We start from the raw sequence: 19,018 nt of genomic DNA, 5'->3' as shown, positions 1-19,018 counted from the left end.
GATTCTGCTAGGCTGGTTGTAAATTCTTAATCATACGTGTGACTCACTAACTTTATCTATAAAAGAAACATATTTCTTTTCAGGCCCCTAGTGATACAGGACTTTCCTGACTGAATTCTTGCTTGAAGTTCAAAAGCTTGCGTTGAATCAAGCATGTTGTAGCTAAATACCCAGCCTGAGCTTAAAATTTTCTGGAAGAAAACATTTATCACAATAGTTATTTCAGTGGTAATTTAGGTTTCTGCCTTTCAGATAGTTTTTCTTGAGCTTCCAGTCATTGAAGGATTCTGTATATTTGCATCTTTCCCTTACCTGTAGTTTCTGTCTGATAAGCTAGAAAGACAGAGCTCTAGGGGAATCTGAAAGTTAACACGTTTTCTAGATCCTAAATAACTACTGATAGAACTTTGAAGGAAGCAGTTACTGGTGGTAGAGTCTGTCTTTTCCTTCTCTTCCTCTTTCTTTCTAATATTGAAGATATGAAAATCTTCAGATTACTTTTTCATTTTAAGACAACAGGAAAAAGCAAAATATCCTATCTTTTCTCCAAGCAACAACCCAAAGAAAGTAGTATTTGATTATGTATAGTTTCACTAAAAGACATTTGCAGCTGAAAAAATCTCCTGTTTATGGCTGTTAAACAAGAACTGGTGGAGTGAAGCTCCATAACCCAGGACTTCCTAACAATTTTGGGGTTTCTCTGTGATTGACTGAAAGTTAAGCACAGTTATCATTAACATGGAACATCAGAAATGTTGGGGTCAGATTCTACTGCAGCAGACAACACTGGCTAGGAAAAGTCCAAGCCCAAACTTCACAGTGGCACAAGGCTGTGTTATTTCTTAAAATTTCCATCTCTGATGATGGTTTCTGCCACATGAGTTCTATCTTCACTCCTGTTTTGCATCACACTATTCCTTCGCATGCACTTTGGCTAGCAGGCATCCGCTGACTTAAAGATGTTCTGCAGGGATGTGTTCTGTCTGCCTGCCAGCTGAGAACTCCTTATCATCACAGCCTGTCAAAAATTCCCTTGTGTTTAGCAACAGTTGTTCTTGCTGCTCTTCTTTCTGGTCGGTAGCGTTGTTATCTCTCCTGTAAGAACAGTGTTCACGTCTGTCATTTCAACAATTCTGAATTTCTTATTTTTGTCAGGATTGATGGCAGTGCTGCTATTCCTGTTTGTTGTACACTCTCCAGAGCTGAGTCATTCCTTGTGTTCCGTGATTGCCAGGCCAAGTTCCTTTCATACAGGGGAGAGGCTTGTAGAAAGATTGGATAAGGAATATTGCCCAACTAATGCCTTAATGTAGATTTCTATGATGTGACTAAACAGTGTGTCTCAAACCATTTTGAGATATAAGATGATTTTATTTTAGTAAAAACAGCAAATGGAAAGAAACAGAAGTTTTATAGTGACCCATGGAAGCATTCCTGTGGCTTTTCCAAGAACAGGATTAGAAGCACTGGAGTGATGTGATGCAGAAAAGAAATATGAAGGTAAGTTTATTGAGCATGGAAGGAAGGATTCACACTAATTTTCTTTATTTTTCCATGTAAAAATTAAATGCTCAAGGAAATATTTGTGACCATCAAACTATTCTCTGATTGTAAATCATTATTCAGCTAAACTTACACAAGAATTATACCAGAGACACTTGCTGGGGTTCTGTTGGTTTGGGAAGGGATGGACAGTATTTTTACTTTTCCTAGCTAAAAGTTCACTTGTCCTCTGAGGTGTAACCAAGCTAACAGAGATCATGAGTGACAAATAGAAGAATGCAACTGCAGTTTGACTAAGCCACAGCAGAGGTCCATCTAACTGAATGTCCTGTCTCCAAGAGTGCCGGCAGCAGATGTTTAGGAAAGGCAGCAAGAACAGGGCAAGTCTGCAGTAATATTTCTCCAAACTACAACTTCAGTCCCCACTTACTCGTAGTTTAGGGAGCATTCTAGTGTGGAACTACTCTTTTTGTGTTTATGTACCTTCAATAGGGTTTTATTTCATTTCTTCTTCCACTAAGTTTTTCAACCCAAGTAACTGTTATTATCTGAATTACCCAGTTGCAAGGTGTTCCACAGTTTACCATTGATTTATGGAGGAATATCTCCTTTGTTTCTTTCATGCTTGCCACCCATTAGTTTCATATAAGGTCTCATTTTTCTGTTTTGACTGGCTTTGTTTTGGAAGAGACACTGGGTGTCTGTCCTATTTCCCTTCCGTAGGAGAAGCATGATTTTAGAGAACAGCTTTGCTCTCCTGCTCTCCTCAGTCACTCCTCACAGAAGCTCTGCCCTACTTTGACAGCTCTTCACCAGACCTTTTTCCAGCCCTGTTATGTCCTTCTGGAGGCAGAGAAGCCAGAACTGCATGCACTTCCAGATATTACCGACACAGACCACATTGTGGTATAATCATTTGTACCTTTTGTTCTCTGTTTCCTGCCAGTGCCTAACATCTGATTCATTTTCTTCACTGCTTCTGCACATTGAGATGATGTCTCCATGGAAGTGCATATTGTATCATGAAAGACAGTGGCAACAGACCTTGGGGCCCACCACAGAATAGGTAAGACTAGAAAGGGCAGGCTTAATGCATTATTTTACATTTATCTACATCAAATATCTTTTGCCTACTCAGTTACTTAATCTTGTCACATCCTTCCTCGATCATGAAGAGGCCCTTGTCCTTAACACCCTACATAACTTACTATCATCAGTGTACCTTTGTCACCTCATTATTCACTCGTTTTTCCATATCACTTACGAACATACTGTACAGCACAGGCCAGAACACAGATCCTGCAGAGCTTCACTCATGACTTCCCTCCACCTTTCATTCCTCACTTTTTTTTTCCTATCTTTTAATCAGTTATTTAGTCATGTGAGAGGTTTGATTTTCATCCCACAGCAGCTTAGTTTCTCTAGCAGGCATTGGTGAGGAAACCTTGCTGAAAGCTTTTTGGATTTTCAAGGGCAAAACAGCTGAACCCTCCTGATCTGTAATCACTGAATATATTAACCAAAATACAGAGCTATATTTTAAAAACTGAGATCACTTCACATACAATTCCCCTTCCCATGATCAGCTCTGCTGTGTCTGCTATTGTCTGCTTAGCTGACAGAAGACAGTGGTACTTATTCAGCTTTGGTAATACCTTTTTCTGCTAACCCAAATGGTGTCACAAGCTTGGCTGTTGTTTCAAGCTGTGACTTTTCTGCTCCAGAGTTTGATTTTGTATAAGGCAATTGATAGCATGGTTGACCCAAGGCCGAGAAGTGTGCGGTTTTGTTGTTTGAATGATACTTCCTGGCAAATAAGCATATTTTCTGCCTGTTATTTTGGCCATAAAACACACCCTGCATAAAAATCCTCATTGAAGTCAGCTTTGAAAATACACATACCATGTCATAAACATGTATTTGGCTAAAATATTTTTGACATGTATATCCAGTCAGAAAGTTATTAAGAAATATTCAACTTGATATTATTTGAAATGAGGAAAACACTGAAGCATGAATATCAGGAGTTTCAATCAAAATTCCACTGGGACTTTAATTTGGGATTGAAGCTATACAAAATATTTGCATCTGAAGCAAAATCTGCAAATATTTGGATTTTCATCAGTTCTGCTTGGATGCAAAACTGTCAGACACTGCAGTTTTGGCAGTCAAAAATTGCTTTTCCTAAATGTTAACTGTGTTTCCCACCCATTGGAAAAATTGCAGAAGACCCAGGGGGCTTCTAACTCGTATAAAGCCAAGTGCCAAAGAAAAGATCTTCTCCAGGGGTTCCTTGTTTCTCCTCAGGGGTAGTCTGTCACCTCCAAACCTATGCTTCATTTTCACAGAGGAATAATTCCTTATGGCAACTTTCCATGATTCTGCCTTGGAACAGGGCAATTCCCAGCAGCCATGGATGCTGCGGTCTTACAACTTTGTTTAAACATCTGCTTAGATTAAGAAAATATTAGCACAATACTGGGCACAATGGTCTTTCCATAAAAGGACTTTTAAATGCCTTTACTCACAAAGTATTGTTTTCCCTAGTGCACAAGGGAGGGAATCGATGGCAGGTGTAAAATTTCTCTGTGTGTATAGATTTTTCCAAAATCCTTACGAGGAAAATGTCAGAGACTTGTGTCATAGCTTCAGAGATGCAAGAACCTAATTCCTGAGGATGAATGTTTGGAAACCTTATTGCACGACAGAGATACTGACTCATTCTCCCTTCTCAACTTTTCTCACATATAAGATCTATAAGTAACCGTTTGTGCATAAAGTACATCATAAAGTACATCATGTTATGTAGGTTTATTAGCTTTAAAAACATTTTTATAACAATAAATTATTTAGTGAAGAGTGTTAAGCAATTAACAAGGGAAAACCCACCTGCTTTTCCTTTTCCTGATTTTTGTCTTTCTAAGACCTACTTTATTTATACTCACTTTACATTTCCAGACATTTAGAAATTACATCTCACTCACAAATAAAGTTTAGAAATTAGTTCGTTATTCAGTGTTGATCCCTTCAGCAAATGATCCTGTAAACATACATAGGTTGTGAGATTTGCTCACATTAACTCTGTCCTGTGACTACCATTGCAAGAACTTTTTTCTTTTCATTCACGCCTTGGACTCTTTGGCTGACTAAAACAGGAAACATTCCTGCCTCCTGCCTGAGGAGATGATTCCTGAAACTGCGGGGTTGTTTCCAAGATGATCATTCAGGAACTCAATGCAACTGTGTGTGCATTAACACCCCTTCTTCTCTGAAAATCTTCTCATTGGCACAAACACACATGGGAAAGGAGCGAAAATGCAGAATCTAACCACACACACATCTGTATCTAAAGAAATGCTTCTGGTTACTGCATGGATGAGCTATTTCACACCCACCTCTCCCCTGCAATGTCAGTAGAAGACTAAAGTAGTAGTATTGTGCAATGGAAGAAACAACATGAAGAAGCAAACGTGTAGATCCTGCCTGTATTTGCAGCAGATCTAGGCCAATCCAAAGCTGTTTCACTGGTGGTTTATTTTTTTTTTCAGGAGCTACTTGGCAAAGTGAAGATTTTGCATTGAAAATCAAACCTTATTCTCACTTGTATTTTAACTACAAGACATCCCTCCTGCTAAAAATAAGTTGACCCTGGCCTGAGCAAGATTTTGGACTGAGTTTTGTGTTAGTAATGAAATCTTATAGCCAGTAAGGTTTTAAGTTTCATTGTGAACCTTTCACTCTATTCTAACTTCATAATTCTTTGAACGCTTAATGCTGAAATATTTTTCCTTATCAGTTTATGTGTTTGTGTATGTATGTGTAAATATGTATATGTACTTATATAAAATAATAAGAAGTTATATATGTAAACATAATATATATAATATGAAGGCAAGATTGTGGGGATATTGGTATGAAGTAGAAATGACCACATTACTCATGACTGATAAAACTATGAATGCTTTGCCCAAATGAGTGCAAATACAATGTTTCAGCCAAGGAAAGTTGGTACAAGACTAAGAACATTATAATTAGATATAAAAGTGAGAGCTGTAATGGGAGTTTCACTTCAGGCTTAACTATAATGGTCACAACTGCTGCAATGTGCTTATTTCAGCATAGATAAGTATACAGGCCTGTTTAACTGCTGATGGGTTATACGACTGAAATAACAACTCTCCGCTTTACTATGACTACCATTATATTGATAACAACACAACTTTGTGTCAGTATGGAAGGGGGCATAGCTCAATCTTTTGTTAAAAAACGTCAAGAAAGAGAGGGAGAGACTGGCCCTCACCTAATTCAGAATCATACTAAAGCTCTTTGAGGTCTTTGACAAAGGAAAGGGATTTTAACTTTGAGCTGCTCTGCTCTCAGGTCTGTAAAAAGGCATGGAGCACCAGCAGGAGTCAAGGCCTGTTTTAAGAACAGAGATCCAGGAGAAGTCAGAATCATTAGCACAATGATTTTAGATGAGATCCATCCTGTCTAATTACAGATATCTTGTTATATCTGAGCTGGGCTCCCCTAGGTGCCCTTTGTAGTTCTGGGAGAGTTAGTGCTGCTGGTAGAAAGTAATTTACCTGATCTGACTTACATGCCTTCTTTGGGGAGACAAAGAGGAAAGGAAACCTAGAATTCCCAGTTTTCTGACATAGGCTATAAGGCAGTAACTAGACAATCAGTTCATGTGTTCTAGATACCTGTGAAGAATATCTACAAAACCTGCATATGTGCAGAGACTCCAGTCGTTGATAAATGGTAGCTGTTCAGTTCATGGCTCCCGGGCTGCCTTCCTGGTAGAGCTTCTGTTGTACAAAATGACATGAACACATAACCCAGGCATGATATATTCATGTATGCATTATATATTCACATTTTTCTCTATTTCTACGTTGTTCCATCCTCATTCCTCCCTTCCCCTGCCCCTGAATTCTGCCCCTGGAGGTATCTAAAAGGTGCAGGAAACATAATGATAGTGGTGCAGCTGAGCCTTAACCTTGGTTGTTCAGAAAATCACTTTTGTATGTCACTTTGATCTCTGGTTTAGGCATTTTATTAACTAAAAAGTGCAGGAGCAAAAGCAAAGGTGGCTTCTGCTATAAAACTTTACATGAGGAAAACGTTCCCTTCTACTTTTAACTGCTTTTCCATTCACACTTGTCTCTTATATTGATTCTTAGTTAAACATGGGATCCTGGACATGTTTTTGAATTTTAAATCTGAATTTCTGCAAGCATCATTATAGACAACCACAACTGTATTAAAACCACAGCATGGTTCTAATGAATTTTTTCAACCATCAGTATTTCAAGGTTTCAAAATATTTTTCTTTAACAATGCTAATCATCAAAATAAAAAAAAATAAATCTCTGCATTCACTGAAGCTTAATCGTTTGCAAAGATTGTAACTCAACGCCAGTTACAAATCTGTCTTTTAGTAGGGTTTGTTTTGGGTTTTTTAAGTAAGTCCTTTGTTTCCTTTTTCTTTTTTTTTTTTTGGCACTTTCTATTTGTGGAAGAAGGTATATGGAAGTAATGAACAGCATGTTAAAGAAAAGAAAGCAACAAGAATGACAGTTTTTTGGGCAAGTTTCAGCTCAACGGGATTACAAGTGGCAAAGATTTAGAAACCCTCCCAAATCATGGCTGACAGCAGAGAGACAAAGCAGTATCTGCTGAAATGCATTCATCTTCCCAAGACATAAGATGCTTCACATCGCAAAAGATTGCGAAGTGCGGTGCTACGCAAAAATTTTCCATTTTACTTCACTAGGATAAGACAGCACTGCTGCCAGCTAATAACATACCACATCAAATATACTCTTTTAATATGAAACCCTTTTAACATAACTTGGTCTTAACACCTGGTGCATAGAAACAGCAAACCCGAGAACAACAAGATCTTAAGAACATGTGGACAAAATCTGCTCATGTGCTGGCATTTTAATTATGTTTGCCCTGACCCTTTTCCCATGTTCTATAAAACAGACCAACGGTATGGGGGGTGGGAGGGGGGAACCCACCTCAGTAGCACCACCTCAGCTAAAACAGATGAGTGCCATGCTCAGGATATTATTACCAAATAAAACCAAAACAAAACAAAAATATACTGGAAATGAATAAGGAAGCTGGAGCTGATACTTAAAATAATGGTGTAAAGACCTGTCACATAGTTCCTCTTAATAGCTTCAAGGACACCTTCCTTTGGCTTTTACACAAGGTCACAAGTAGTGTTACATGCTTTTATGGAGTCAGACTGTTTCTCTGCCCATCTTCCACGTAGAAGGCTAACGGGGTGAAATGGATTACAGGGATTACAGATGCTTGTGACCAAACACACTGCTGAATCGGGGGAAGCAGCCTCGGAGGTGATGAATTCCATCCCCTAAATTCAAACCTGAAAACAACCCCAGTGGAATTATTCCACGCAGAGCCTGAATGAAAGAGCCAAGGTTCAGTGTAGCCAGGGCCCTACAGAGAGCCAGGGCACCTCCCCAGGCATGGACACTATGCGAGGAACCCTGCTAGTAACATGCCAACGAGGGGTTGGCACCACTTTTCTAAAGGAGAAATTGGACTGCACATGTAATGATATCACACAGCAAATAGTGAAGGTGGTTTTTCTTAGTGTTCGAGTACTTTAACAGTCAAAGTTCAGTCTTATCATTGATAGCACTGATTTCTCCTGTTGGCAGTGTTTCTTTTCAAAAACTAATTAAAACAAGATGCTAGCAAGTCCACTTGGGACATGCCTTTCTCTCTCAGTCCTATCCTTCAACAGCTGAATAAGGTTATACAAATTGCATCTAGGAATATGAAAATCAATAACCAAAGGAACAGCACAGGGAAGGCTTATTTCCTCCTACGGTAACGCTTGAACTGCACACAATGAAGGGCTGAGCAGAGAATGTGTTCACTGCCCTGAGCCTCCAAACACTGAGAGGAGGAGAAGGTTAGCTGCATCTGGTGACCAAAGCTACAGCTATCCATAACACCTTGCTTAGAGCAGTAGAGAAGGAGTGAATGCCTGAGCAGTGCTGGGAGGTTGTTTGGGGGTACCCATAGGCTCCTCAGGGATGATCTACTTCAGACTACTGTAATGACAATTTGCTCCCATACAGTACTGCAATATCCTTGCTCTCTCTGCTCCTTACCCCCTGTCAGCAGGAGCAAGGTAACACCTGGTGGTGGGGTCCGCAGAGAAAGCAGTCACCTGTCCATACCACTCTGCTGCACCTCACTTGGAGTGTGAACCCACAGCTTCTCCAGTATTAACATAAAACCCATAAGCCTGAGTGGAGGAAGGAAGCTGAAGTGGCGGGGACTATGACAGATGTTGCGAAATGTCGACTTATTCATAACAGAAAGTCAGGCAAATCTTTTGAAAGCCTTTTTTTCCCTCCCCCCTCCTTTTTTTTTTTTTTTTTAATGTGCAGACTTCAAAGCAATGAATTGTGGCATCTGTAACAGCTACCAAACCGTGCCAGTTGAAGCCAGTGGAGCACAGTCTACAGTGATAGAATGCAAGTCATGCAATTATTTGAGTTTGCAGTCCTGGTTTTTGAAACAACATATGGTCTGCAGCAAGGAAGCCAGGATATTTTAAAAGAGCTCCTACAGGGTTTCAAACTTTGATTTTACAGAGGTGTGGGAAAAGAAGCAGACTCCATTCAGCCTCTGATATTTAAATACATGTGTTGTCGTTTTGCTTATTGAAGAGAGCTGTGCTGTGCTTTTGCATATGCAGAGTGTATTCTGGGTCTCCAAGGAGTGGCAGTAACATATAGGTATTTCACACACTTCCTCCTTTTTGTTGACATTTAGGGAAACAGGGTGCAGTACTGGACTCTCAGTGAATACCAAGTCACCTGAACAGGCTCAAAAACAAGTCTAACATATCAGTGTGAGAAAATTCTCAGTAATTGTTGCAATAAAACTGTTCATCAGAGTATTCTTGTTCACTGATTATTTTACACTGAAACCCTGTTGTCAGTGCAAAGTGAGGATCTATGGGGTCCCATCAGATCCTATTGGCACAAATCCCTATGACAAAATGGCATGAAACACTCTGGTTAAAGCATCTGCCGATCAGGTCAAAATGGGTGACAAGGATTCGCGCTATGTCCTTGCCTGATCACTCTGCACCCTGGGCTGCCAGAGTTGACAGGCAAGCCTAGCCCAGTTGTGATACCATGAGCTCCAATTTCTGTGTATCAACGATTTATATGTGCACATATCCCTTCAATCTACTCATTCCCTCCCAACCATGAAGTTCCTTTAGTCCAAATTCCACCTTTTAAAAGATGTGGATTTCCAAATCAGGCTTTTGTATCAGTGCCTTTCCCCAGGACACTGTCTTTCTCAGGTTTGGTAGCTATATTTGCTTTAATGAAAAGAAATCTAGTAGCTGCTCTGTGCCATTATCTTATGGCCAGCTACCTACATCCCTTCAAAAGCCCTTATCACTCCTGGATGTTGAAAAGCTAATCCTGGACATAAAGCAAGCCTTAGAGAAAGCATAAAAAAATCAACACTAGGCACAACCCCAACGCTGGTATAGAATGTTTCTGTTTATTAGATGAATTATAACTCAGTTTCCAATGTCACTTTTTTATTATCTGCCTTTTAAATCTCTTTTCTTCAGCATATACTGCCCAAGGCTAAGCTCCCAGGAAGTGTGGGGCACCTTCCCCAGCTTTCAACACCAGAAAGTACCCGTCACATCTGGTTTGAACCTACACCTGACACAGATCAGAGCTCTGACTAGTAACTCCTGCAACAGGTCCAGATTATTTGGCTGAGCTGCAGCTGCAGCAAAGCCCTTTGACCTCAAATACAACGGAATATATTAAACCTATTCTGAAAAGGTGACTTGGTTAGCTTCAGAGTGTGAGATCGTAAGTATGTATTTTTCATGAAGAGGAAAGAAACATCAGTCAGCTCAGAAAACTGGATTTGTTCTCACCAGCAACCAGGTGCTGATACTTTATGGGACTACCCAAAGTCTTTACCCCAGGGTTCTGTAGGCTTTCACCAAGCCTCCCTGCTTGCTACTCTCCAACTCCAGCAAGTCTTCCCCTACACACAGCATATTCCTCCTTGAACTTTCTCCTACATACTGCAGGAGTGAATAGATGACTCCAGGAGTCATCTTCTATGGAGCTTCAGCAATCTTCTACACCATGCCCATAGTCTGAGCAATGCAGAAAAAGAGTCATATAGGTGGGGAGGAGCAAGCAGAGCAGTTTTCTTCTGAGAGGCTGAGAGGGCCCAATTAATCGGCTTCATATATACCCTTATTCAGACATGCAGATGCTTTCTCGACTTTTTCTTCTAGTCTTCCTGGCATCTTCTTACAAGGGAAGGTTGAGGGAATTAAAAACATATGGCTCAGCTACAGAATCACTGAGGAAAGCTATGACAATGCTTTCTAATATCTGAAGTATATAAAAATCTATGAAGTAGTGGCATTACTTAGACTCATAGAGAATGTATAACTATCAAGAATGGGATCGTAATTATTGAAGCGCGCAATGCAAGAGTGTTTCCTAACATGAAGACCTACAGCTTATGGAGTCATCCTAAAAGAAAGTCATCAGCAGCAAGGTCTCAGTCAACTATGAAGCAGAGAATGTTATTACTGACACAGAAATGAGTTCAACATGATTTTCCTTCGGCCCCCCGGAGCCCCTAGTGCACACAAACTTCGTACAGAACTGCCAGGTATTTGCAAGGTCACTCCCTATTCGTACTGAATCACTGCTTTTTAAATTGTGCCCCCATTCTAACAACTTCATGCCTTTTTCTGAATCATCGAAGATTTAACTCAATACTCCTGCGTCAGAAGCCCTCTTGCTTAGCATAGTATATTTGGGTGTAGTTGATAAATTTCATCCTCTTCTAATTGCTACAGAGAAGGAATGGAAAAGTATGCACTCAGAAGTAGTTTAAGTAAGTTCCAAACCATTTCGACAACTGTTTAGATTCTTGAATCTGGTCTTAGAGCTGCTCTATGGCTGCTTATACAATAGAAGCTAAAGCTTTGCATTTTGCAGCCTGCAAAAAGTCATGCAAAATATTCATTTATATTTGATTTGGTTTTTTGCAGCTGATAGTGATAAGTGGAGAACCTGGTTCACCAGCCATTATGTGCCTGGGAGAGATTCTGGTCTCTCAGGAGAATGATGCCACTCAGATGAGGGCATACTTTTTCTCCTTGCAAAAATTGCATGTATGCAATGTGCAGGGTAGAGATAATTTGCACAATAGAAGAAGCTCTTTGCTCGTGCATGTAGACAATCTGTGTGTAGCAGATCTTGTGTTTATACAAACTCTCAAGTAGCAAAAATCCCAGCAACTACAGCAACAAAAAACAACTAAAACACAGTCCTTCCAGATGCAAATTTTGTGTGCAGAAGCACACATGTAGTAGTGGAAATCAACCCCTCATGGCTCCTTTCAACTTCCTTTGAAGTCAGTAGCAAAATTCCCATTGAGTTCAATAAGAACGAGAGGCAGACCCTGATCTAGTAAAAAGTCCTTATGAGGATTTATAAGCTCTTTATACTAAACATTATTCCAGTTCTACATGAAATACATTTTGACCCTATATCGCCCACAAAGCTTTGTGCCTGGTTGAGAATAATGTGACACTTCTACTCGGCTCAGCTGGTGACTGTCACTCAAAGCCCTGGTTGTGCAAATGTAGGAGGGATTCCAGGTCACCTGAGCAAGTTTTGGTTTTCAGAGAAGAGCCACTAAAGAGAGGGTGACAGCTCAAGTAACTTGCATCCAGCTATTTAGGAGCAGGTTAGGTCAAAGCCATTTCTGGCCACTGATCCCGTCTCTCATGACAACAGACGCATGTCCCTGCTAATTCTGCTCAGTCTTGTGGTAGCCTTGGACACAGCCCGTCACAAGGGATTAATACCAAGACTGGAGAACCTGGCATGAGGAGATGGAATTGCATTAGAGCAGTTCTGTTTCACTCCCTTCTGATCAAGTCCAGAGAGTGGTGATGGGCAGCTATTCCCTCTGCTTGAGGTCCCTCAGCTGTAAATTCCCTAAGGGATCATGCATGTTGCTTCAGCTGTTCTACATTGATGTGAAGTCTCTCGAAATTTGTGAGACAATTTGGGAAAACTATTATCTCGGTACTTCGTCTGTTTTCCAACTGACTCAGAAACCGTAGGCACTGGGCTTAACCAGTACTGACAGGAGTCGTGTTTTAGGCAAAAGCCAGCTGGCTGAAAGTATACCCAGAAAATACGGAAAAGATGATCAGCAAATACAAACACTAGTGGGCCTGGCAGCAGCAAGAACCTCAAGATGGTGATTTACACCTCTGTCGTTTCTCAGTTTTGTGGGATCCACATCACGCTTTGGGCCAAGTAGGAGAAACTCTGGAAATTCCAGGCAGCTCCATAAAACCTGCTACTCACAACCTGGCTCTAGAGGAGGGAACCCTCTTCTGCACAAATGCCAGGGTTATGAAGATGCAATAAGCAAACAAGTCAACTCAGTGGAGACTGTGCAACACTGCATCTCAGCCCTAGGAAAAACACTGCTCAGACTCTCATCCATGGTTCACATTCTAAGCATGAAAACATAAACTTTATCTACCTGATGAGAATTTCACTACACAGTGGACAGCAGGACAGAGACCAGCAGGTAATGTCTAGTATATGGTTGATTCAGCTTCAAAAAGATGGATATTTCATGGTTTAATGAAAAATAAATTTTCTTGGATCTTTGAAAAGTTCCCCATTAAATTGTACCCAAATACTGAACAACCTACTAGAGGAAACGGATATTATCATGTTAGACATGGAAGCCCTTTGACTGAACAGAGGCAAACATTTTGTGGAAAAGTATACCTCAGTAGGCTGGATTCATTATATACTAGTTATTTTAGCTCAGGTTAAAACATATGAGCCCTTAACGGGTTCAAGGGCACAGTATTAACCGACAAAGAAAGTTTCTAATCGAATTTGGCCTTGGGAAATTCTCTTATATATGCTTTCTGGGTGATGTTATTGTTTTGGGGGAGCTTATCTATTATCTTGCTGGGAACAACTATCCACTTTAATAAAGTGCCTAAAATATTGTAATAAACACACAGCTTATATCAATAGCATCATATTTCCCCACACAGTATTTGTGTGTGGTTTAATTAGATGGAAGGATTACAGAAAAAGTTTGTGTCATAATGACTCTTTAAAGCAAAACCATAGATCAAAGTTCATAGCTGCCAAATATACAACTTTCAAAACAAGCTCAAGTGCTGCTATTAATCATGGCTGCTGGGGGATTTGATGACAAAGATTAAACTGCTGTAAAGGATACTGCTGTGCATCAGATTCTTGCAACTGTCATCAAATAGTCTGCCAACTATTAACAGGTCAGAAGACTTGTCCAGCATTTACCATGGGTGGCTCTGTCACTGCAGTTGGTGAGGCCGTTTATGCCACAGTGACAACCAGTGACACCCCCCCAGATAGACATTTGTGAGCTGTTATTTTTTACACTGTGTCTGAAGTCTTAAAGTTTGCCTGTAGAGCAAATGAGAGGGAAACTGCAGTACCTCTCACAGCACTGCATCTTCATGGGAACATTGCTTCTGTGGAGCATTTTCTCTCTTATTTTCCACATGTAGTACCTTTCCTTTGCTTACTGCATGTTAAGAGTGCCCACCTGTGGATCTGAGGTGTTGTAAATTCAACTCCTAGTTTATTTCTCAGCGACCACTCTGCATAGATAAGCCCTCAGAGAGCACCTCAAGGACCAGCTTTCGTCCCATTTCCAATTACGCCAACTCTCTCTCCTTCCACACAGGATCATATAATATCCCTGAGGGAAGCTGCAGCACTCGCTTACACAGAAACATAATATGAAGAAAGTATGTAAAGCATACTTTTCAGGGCAGGAGCCAACAACCTGTGACCCACCAGCCAGTGCTCTGTGGTGGGTCACCAATGGTCATTAGACAGCATGTAGAGAGTTGTTAACCTACAGACCTGCAATATGCTGCTGTCGCTGCTCATATGTAACAGCGTGCTTGAGAAATGGCCTTCCTGAGGTTCAACTTTGCAGAGTTTGAAACTGGTATGAGTATTGCACCGAGCTGTCGGTGTAACAGATGTGAATGGCAGTCTGATGCAACAAGCAACTGGAGATTCAAATCCAAAACCACAGATTTGACTACAGTCTTCAAAGTTTAGGGGAGTTACAGATCTGAATCCAAACTTCACAGCTGCGGCCAGCTATAAAACAAACTTATCTATGTAATGGGTTGAATCCAAACTACATTTGAATATCCTTCATCTCTGGGAAAATTTGGAGACACACACATCTGGCTGGAAATTTTTAAGCATCGTCTCATCTTTGCTAATAGTATATTTTTATTTAAAAAAATAAGAAAAAAAAGGAACAGAATGTTAAAGACTTAAGACGGCAGACATTCAACCTTAGATTATTTTAAGTAGTTCAGCCTTTAACTTACCAAACAAAGGCCTTCATTCTACCCAGCGCTTCCTAAGTTAAAGGTATCACGGATCACTTCATTCCTTAACGTAACAATTCTGTCCTCCGCTGAATGCAAGGACGTGACATCAGACAGACCATTTTCAAATGTTGCAATGGTATATTTTGCTGTCTAAAGGTTCCATGCTCACAGACCAACCCTCATTTGCCTCCTCTTGATTTAAATTTCATTTCCAAGGCTCCACTCTTTCCACACACAAATAAAAACCCTATGGGCCTGAAACATTCAATACGACAACCCCCAGACATTCGGTCCTCTTTCCCTCCCAAAATGTTCAGGAAATTAGTATACCCTTTTCAGTTATAACAAAGAGAAGTCAATGCCTGCTTAAATTAATTGCTTTTATATTCATTGTAAGAAACTATTTAATTACCACCACGAGGATGTCTGGATTGCATGGGCTTGGCCCATAACTAGTTATCCCTGAGAACTGGTCTCTTAACAGGTCTTTGGGGTCTGTTTAACACTAGTGAAGCTACACTTCTGTGTAGGATTACTAGACCTGCATAAATGGCACTTGCTTGCACATGTTTGTGTGGCACTGACAACGCCTTGCCTGAGAGGCAGATAATCTGTAGTACACACTGTGTCAACAAGGCATTTGTTATACCCAAACAGCAATCTACTTGTTGATATATCAAAGGGCTTTGTGGAAATCCCTGGAAACATTAGTGTCCATATTGCACATCAAAGAATACAAAGACTATCCGGGAACGTTTCCCTGAATAGGGACCCATTTTTCTGGTTTCTGCCATCTTATATTTAAATATGGCATCTGGTTTTCTTCTTACTGAGAACCATATACCGAGTATAGTAACCAGGAAAGGGTGGGGAGGTGTTTTCCTTTGGGTTAGTGAAAAATATTGCCTGAGGAATGGAAACACTGCTTTGATTGTGATACAGACTCTATTTTTATTACTTTTCTCTGTAAAATACAATAAAAACATTGTGGTAAATATATAGTCAATTATCTGCAGTGGAAGGGAATACACCATCCATTGGCAAGGCTTCCAGGGGAGGGAGCACCAAGTTCAAGCCTTGTCTTATCTTTCAGTGTGAGACAGACTGTGGCTCAGAAACTGCAGGAGCACAGACTTAAAAACAAAATATGAAGTGTGAAATGCAAAAAGCCAGTTATCCACCTGAAAAACACTTGAAAGAGCCAGAAGAACATCCCTGGGTGACTACAGCTGCTGCCTGGGTAAAGCACTTGGCAACAGAAAGGTATGGCTTTGGGTCTGAAAATGTGGTATCCATAAAGCTCAAGTCAGGGGCAACATTACCACTGGCCACAGTAGGGTCCAGGTTTCCTCCAATATGCTTTGAATTTACTCTTGGCTCTGTATTATAGCATCCAAAGAAAACCTGGTGATGTGCAAATGAACATGAAGGCACAGCATAGCCAAAGTGGCTATAGCCATATTCACTGCAATAGCCCAGCTTTTGGGTAGCACAATACACACAATGTTTTATATTTCTTGACTAGCTTTTGATGTCAGTCCTCGTTTTAGCCTACTAACTCCTATCAGAGGTGCACTGAGATACATTTGGAAAGAACTACACATTGTGGGTGTCATCACAGTACCTGTGACATTTCATAGATGTATGGTAGGATTACATGGTCCATTTCTGCCACTTCCATTTCTCCTGCCATTCTTTGCACAGAACTGGAGCCCAAGCATACGTCTTGAAACTTGGGCATTACCTCCAATGTTTAGAAAGGCCACAAAGGAAAAATCTGAAAATGGATCTAGCTTCTGGAGGTTTAATGTTGATTCTGATGGACTGAATGATGTGAGATATCAATTATTTAAGGATCACAAACCTTTGAACATTAAATGACAGGCAAATCAATTTCAGGAGAGTATTTCCTTTTGTATTTTATTGATAGCAGTACTGATCTTTTGACTTACTGATGATTCTCAAAAGTGTCTACTTTACAGATTCCAAATTTTAAAATTGATATAAATACCGTGGCTGACATTTAGTAGGGTTATTTACTTCTCTGTGGGTAATGAGTCTTTGCTGTAGAAGTATACTTCAGGGTAATAACTAACAGTGGAGTAAGTAGTGACCTCTTCCCATGCAAACCTGTCCAGTACTTTTGCATGCACAGAGCCTAAAAGAGGGGAGCAACTGAGGAAGCGATGACATTTCAAGAAGGGACAACCTTTCACCCAGCCTGCAGCAGGGTAAGTTTGGCAAGGAAAGACCTAGAAAATTCCTGTCTAAAGCTTCAATATTAGCCTTTTCAGATTAAGAGGATTCAGATCTGATATAAAAAAATAGATAAAACTATCCCTATTTGAGGGCTGTATCTTTCTCCACATCCATGAGATTCAGATTCTCATTTGCTGGAACAGCTGTCAGGGGTCTCGGCACCAAATTCTCTGAGATAGTTTTATGGCAAATTCAACACTGCTTTGCAAGAATAAGTGGTGACTACATAGGACTTACGTGTTTTTGGGTAACAAACACCTTTTCAAAGCATGGATAGAACAGCACTGACAAAAAGCATTTAAACCAAGGTGAATTCTCCAGAAATGTTCACTTTTTACAAGAGTGTGTCATCTTGGTAGATAAGTATTTTGAATTAACTGGGTAGCTGAGGAATTTCGTGGAACATAAGTCAGAACATGAATTTTCCTGTAGTTTTGTTGTATTAAAGGCAAAAGATTGAATCTGACGATCACATTAATGAAGATCTCAACTGACAAGTCAATATATTTTGTCAGCTGAAGTGCAGTCAGCCCTCAAAGACCATTAGCTCATCATGATACATAGCAGTTATAAAGATAAAAACTTGGGACTTTGAAGTAAATTTAAACATTAGTGTCATGAAAGCTTGACAGTGTACTCAAAAGAGTGCAACAGAATAGTAATTTCGTATGTGAAGTTGGTACATGAACTTCTACAAGCAGATAATCTTCAGCTTTTTTAAACACATCTCTATACAAACTAATTAGATATCTTTACAGGAAAAACATACCCACAGAATCTCTGAGCTACTTCTAACAATGATTTAAGTTCCTTCTGTTGAACCGCTCCCAGTACAGACTTGCTAGCATTGGTGCCAACACTGTCCATGATTTTCAAGTTTTTCCTGTTGTCCTCTGTTGAAGTAGAAATGAGCTCTCTCAAGAGTCTGATTATGCCATTCTGAAAAAAGGCTCTTCTCTTATTAAAAACAGAAGCTTTCATTCTCTCTTGAGGTCAGATATTTATGATCAAGCATTTCATGCCTACTTCTCTTGCCCTAATTCTGGTCATTTGCAACAATGCTGGTGTTAAGTGACTATGAAAGCCTAGTCTCTACAGCGATCAGATTTTCAGGCTCTGTGCCCTACATCACATGGAATCATTTAGTGCAGTACAATAGGAAATAAGACCATTATGCATAACAGTATTTCGGAGAGGGGGGAAGAAGTGTTGCTCACTGATGAGTTACAGTATACCCAGCTGATTAAAGGCTGTGAATTATGCCTTTAGGAATCAGTGGATTTTTGCATTTAGAAGCAGCAGCACAGAGAGGAAATGACCGAAGTAAGAGCACAGAGAGAAAATATACAGGGTAGTTCAAGTGCCTGGTCACATGGAAGTGCTAACTTCCCAGATCTGGTTGATATAGGGCAGCAACTGTCCTTCCAGCTGGGATAATCTGGGCTACGAGCAATCAGAAAAGTTCCCTTACTGGCTAATGAGTTTATCAAGCTGCTCCATCTCCTCTTCCCACATAAAAACCTTAGGGCTCTGCTATCAGCCTCAGCATCTCCTTGTACTCAACATCTGTCATGACCTTTGCATACAAATAATAAAGAGGTTCAACGACATAAGGTTAAACTGAACCATGTAAAAATTGTGGACTAGTGGGATCCTTGCAGCTTCTTGTGTCTGAATTTCAGAGCTTACCTTAGAGTCATTTCCTTTGGTCTTGCTGAAGATGTAGAGGAAAGAAAAAAGGCTCAA

The sequence above is a fragment of the Lathamus discolor genome, chromosome 5 (assembly GCF_037157495.1).
Source record: "Lathamus discolor isolate bLatDis1 chromosome 5, bLatDis1.hap1, whole genome shotgun sequence".
In the NCBI taxonomy this organism is placed as follows: domain Eukaryota; kingdom Metazoa; phylum Chordata; class Aves; order Psittaciformes; family Psittacidae; genus Lathamus; species Lathamus discolor.
This window is presented reverse-complemented; position numbering follows the sequence as displayed.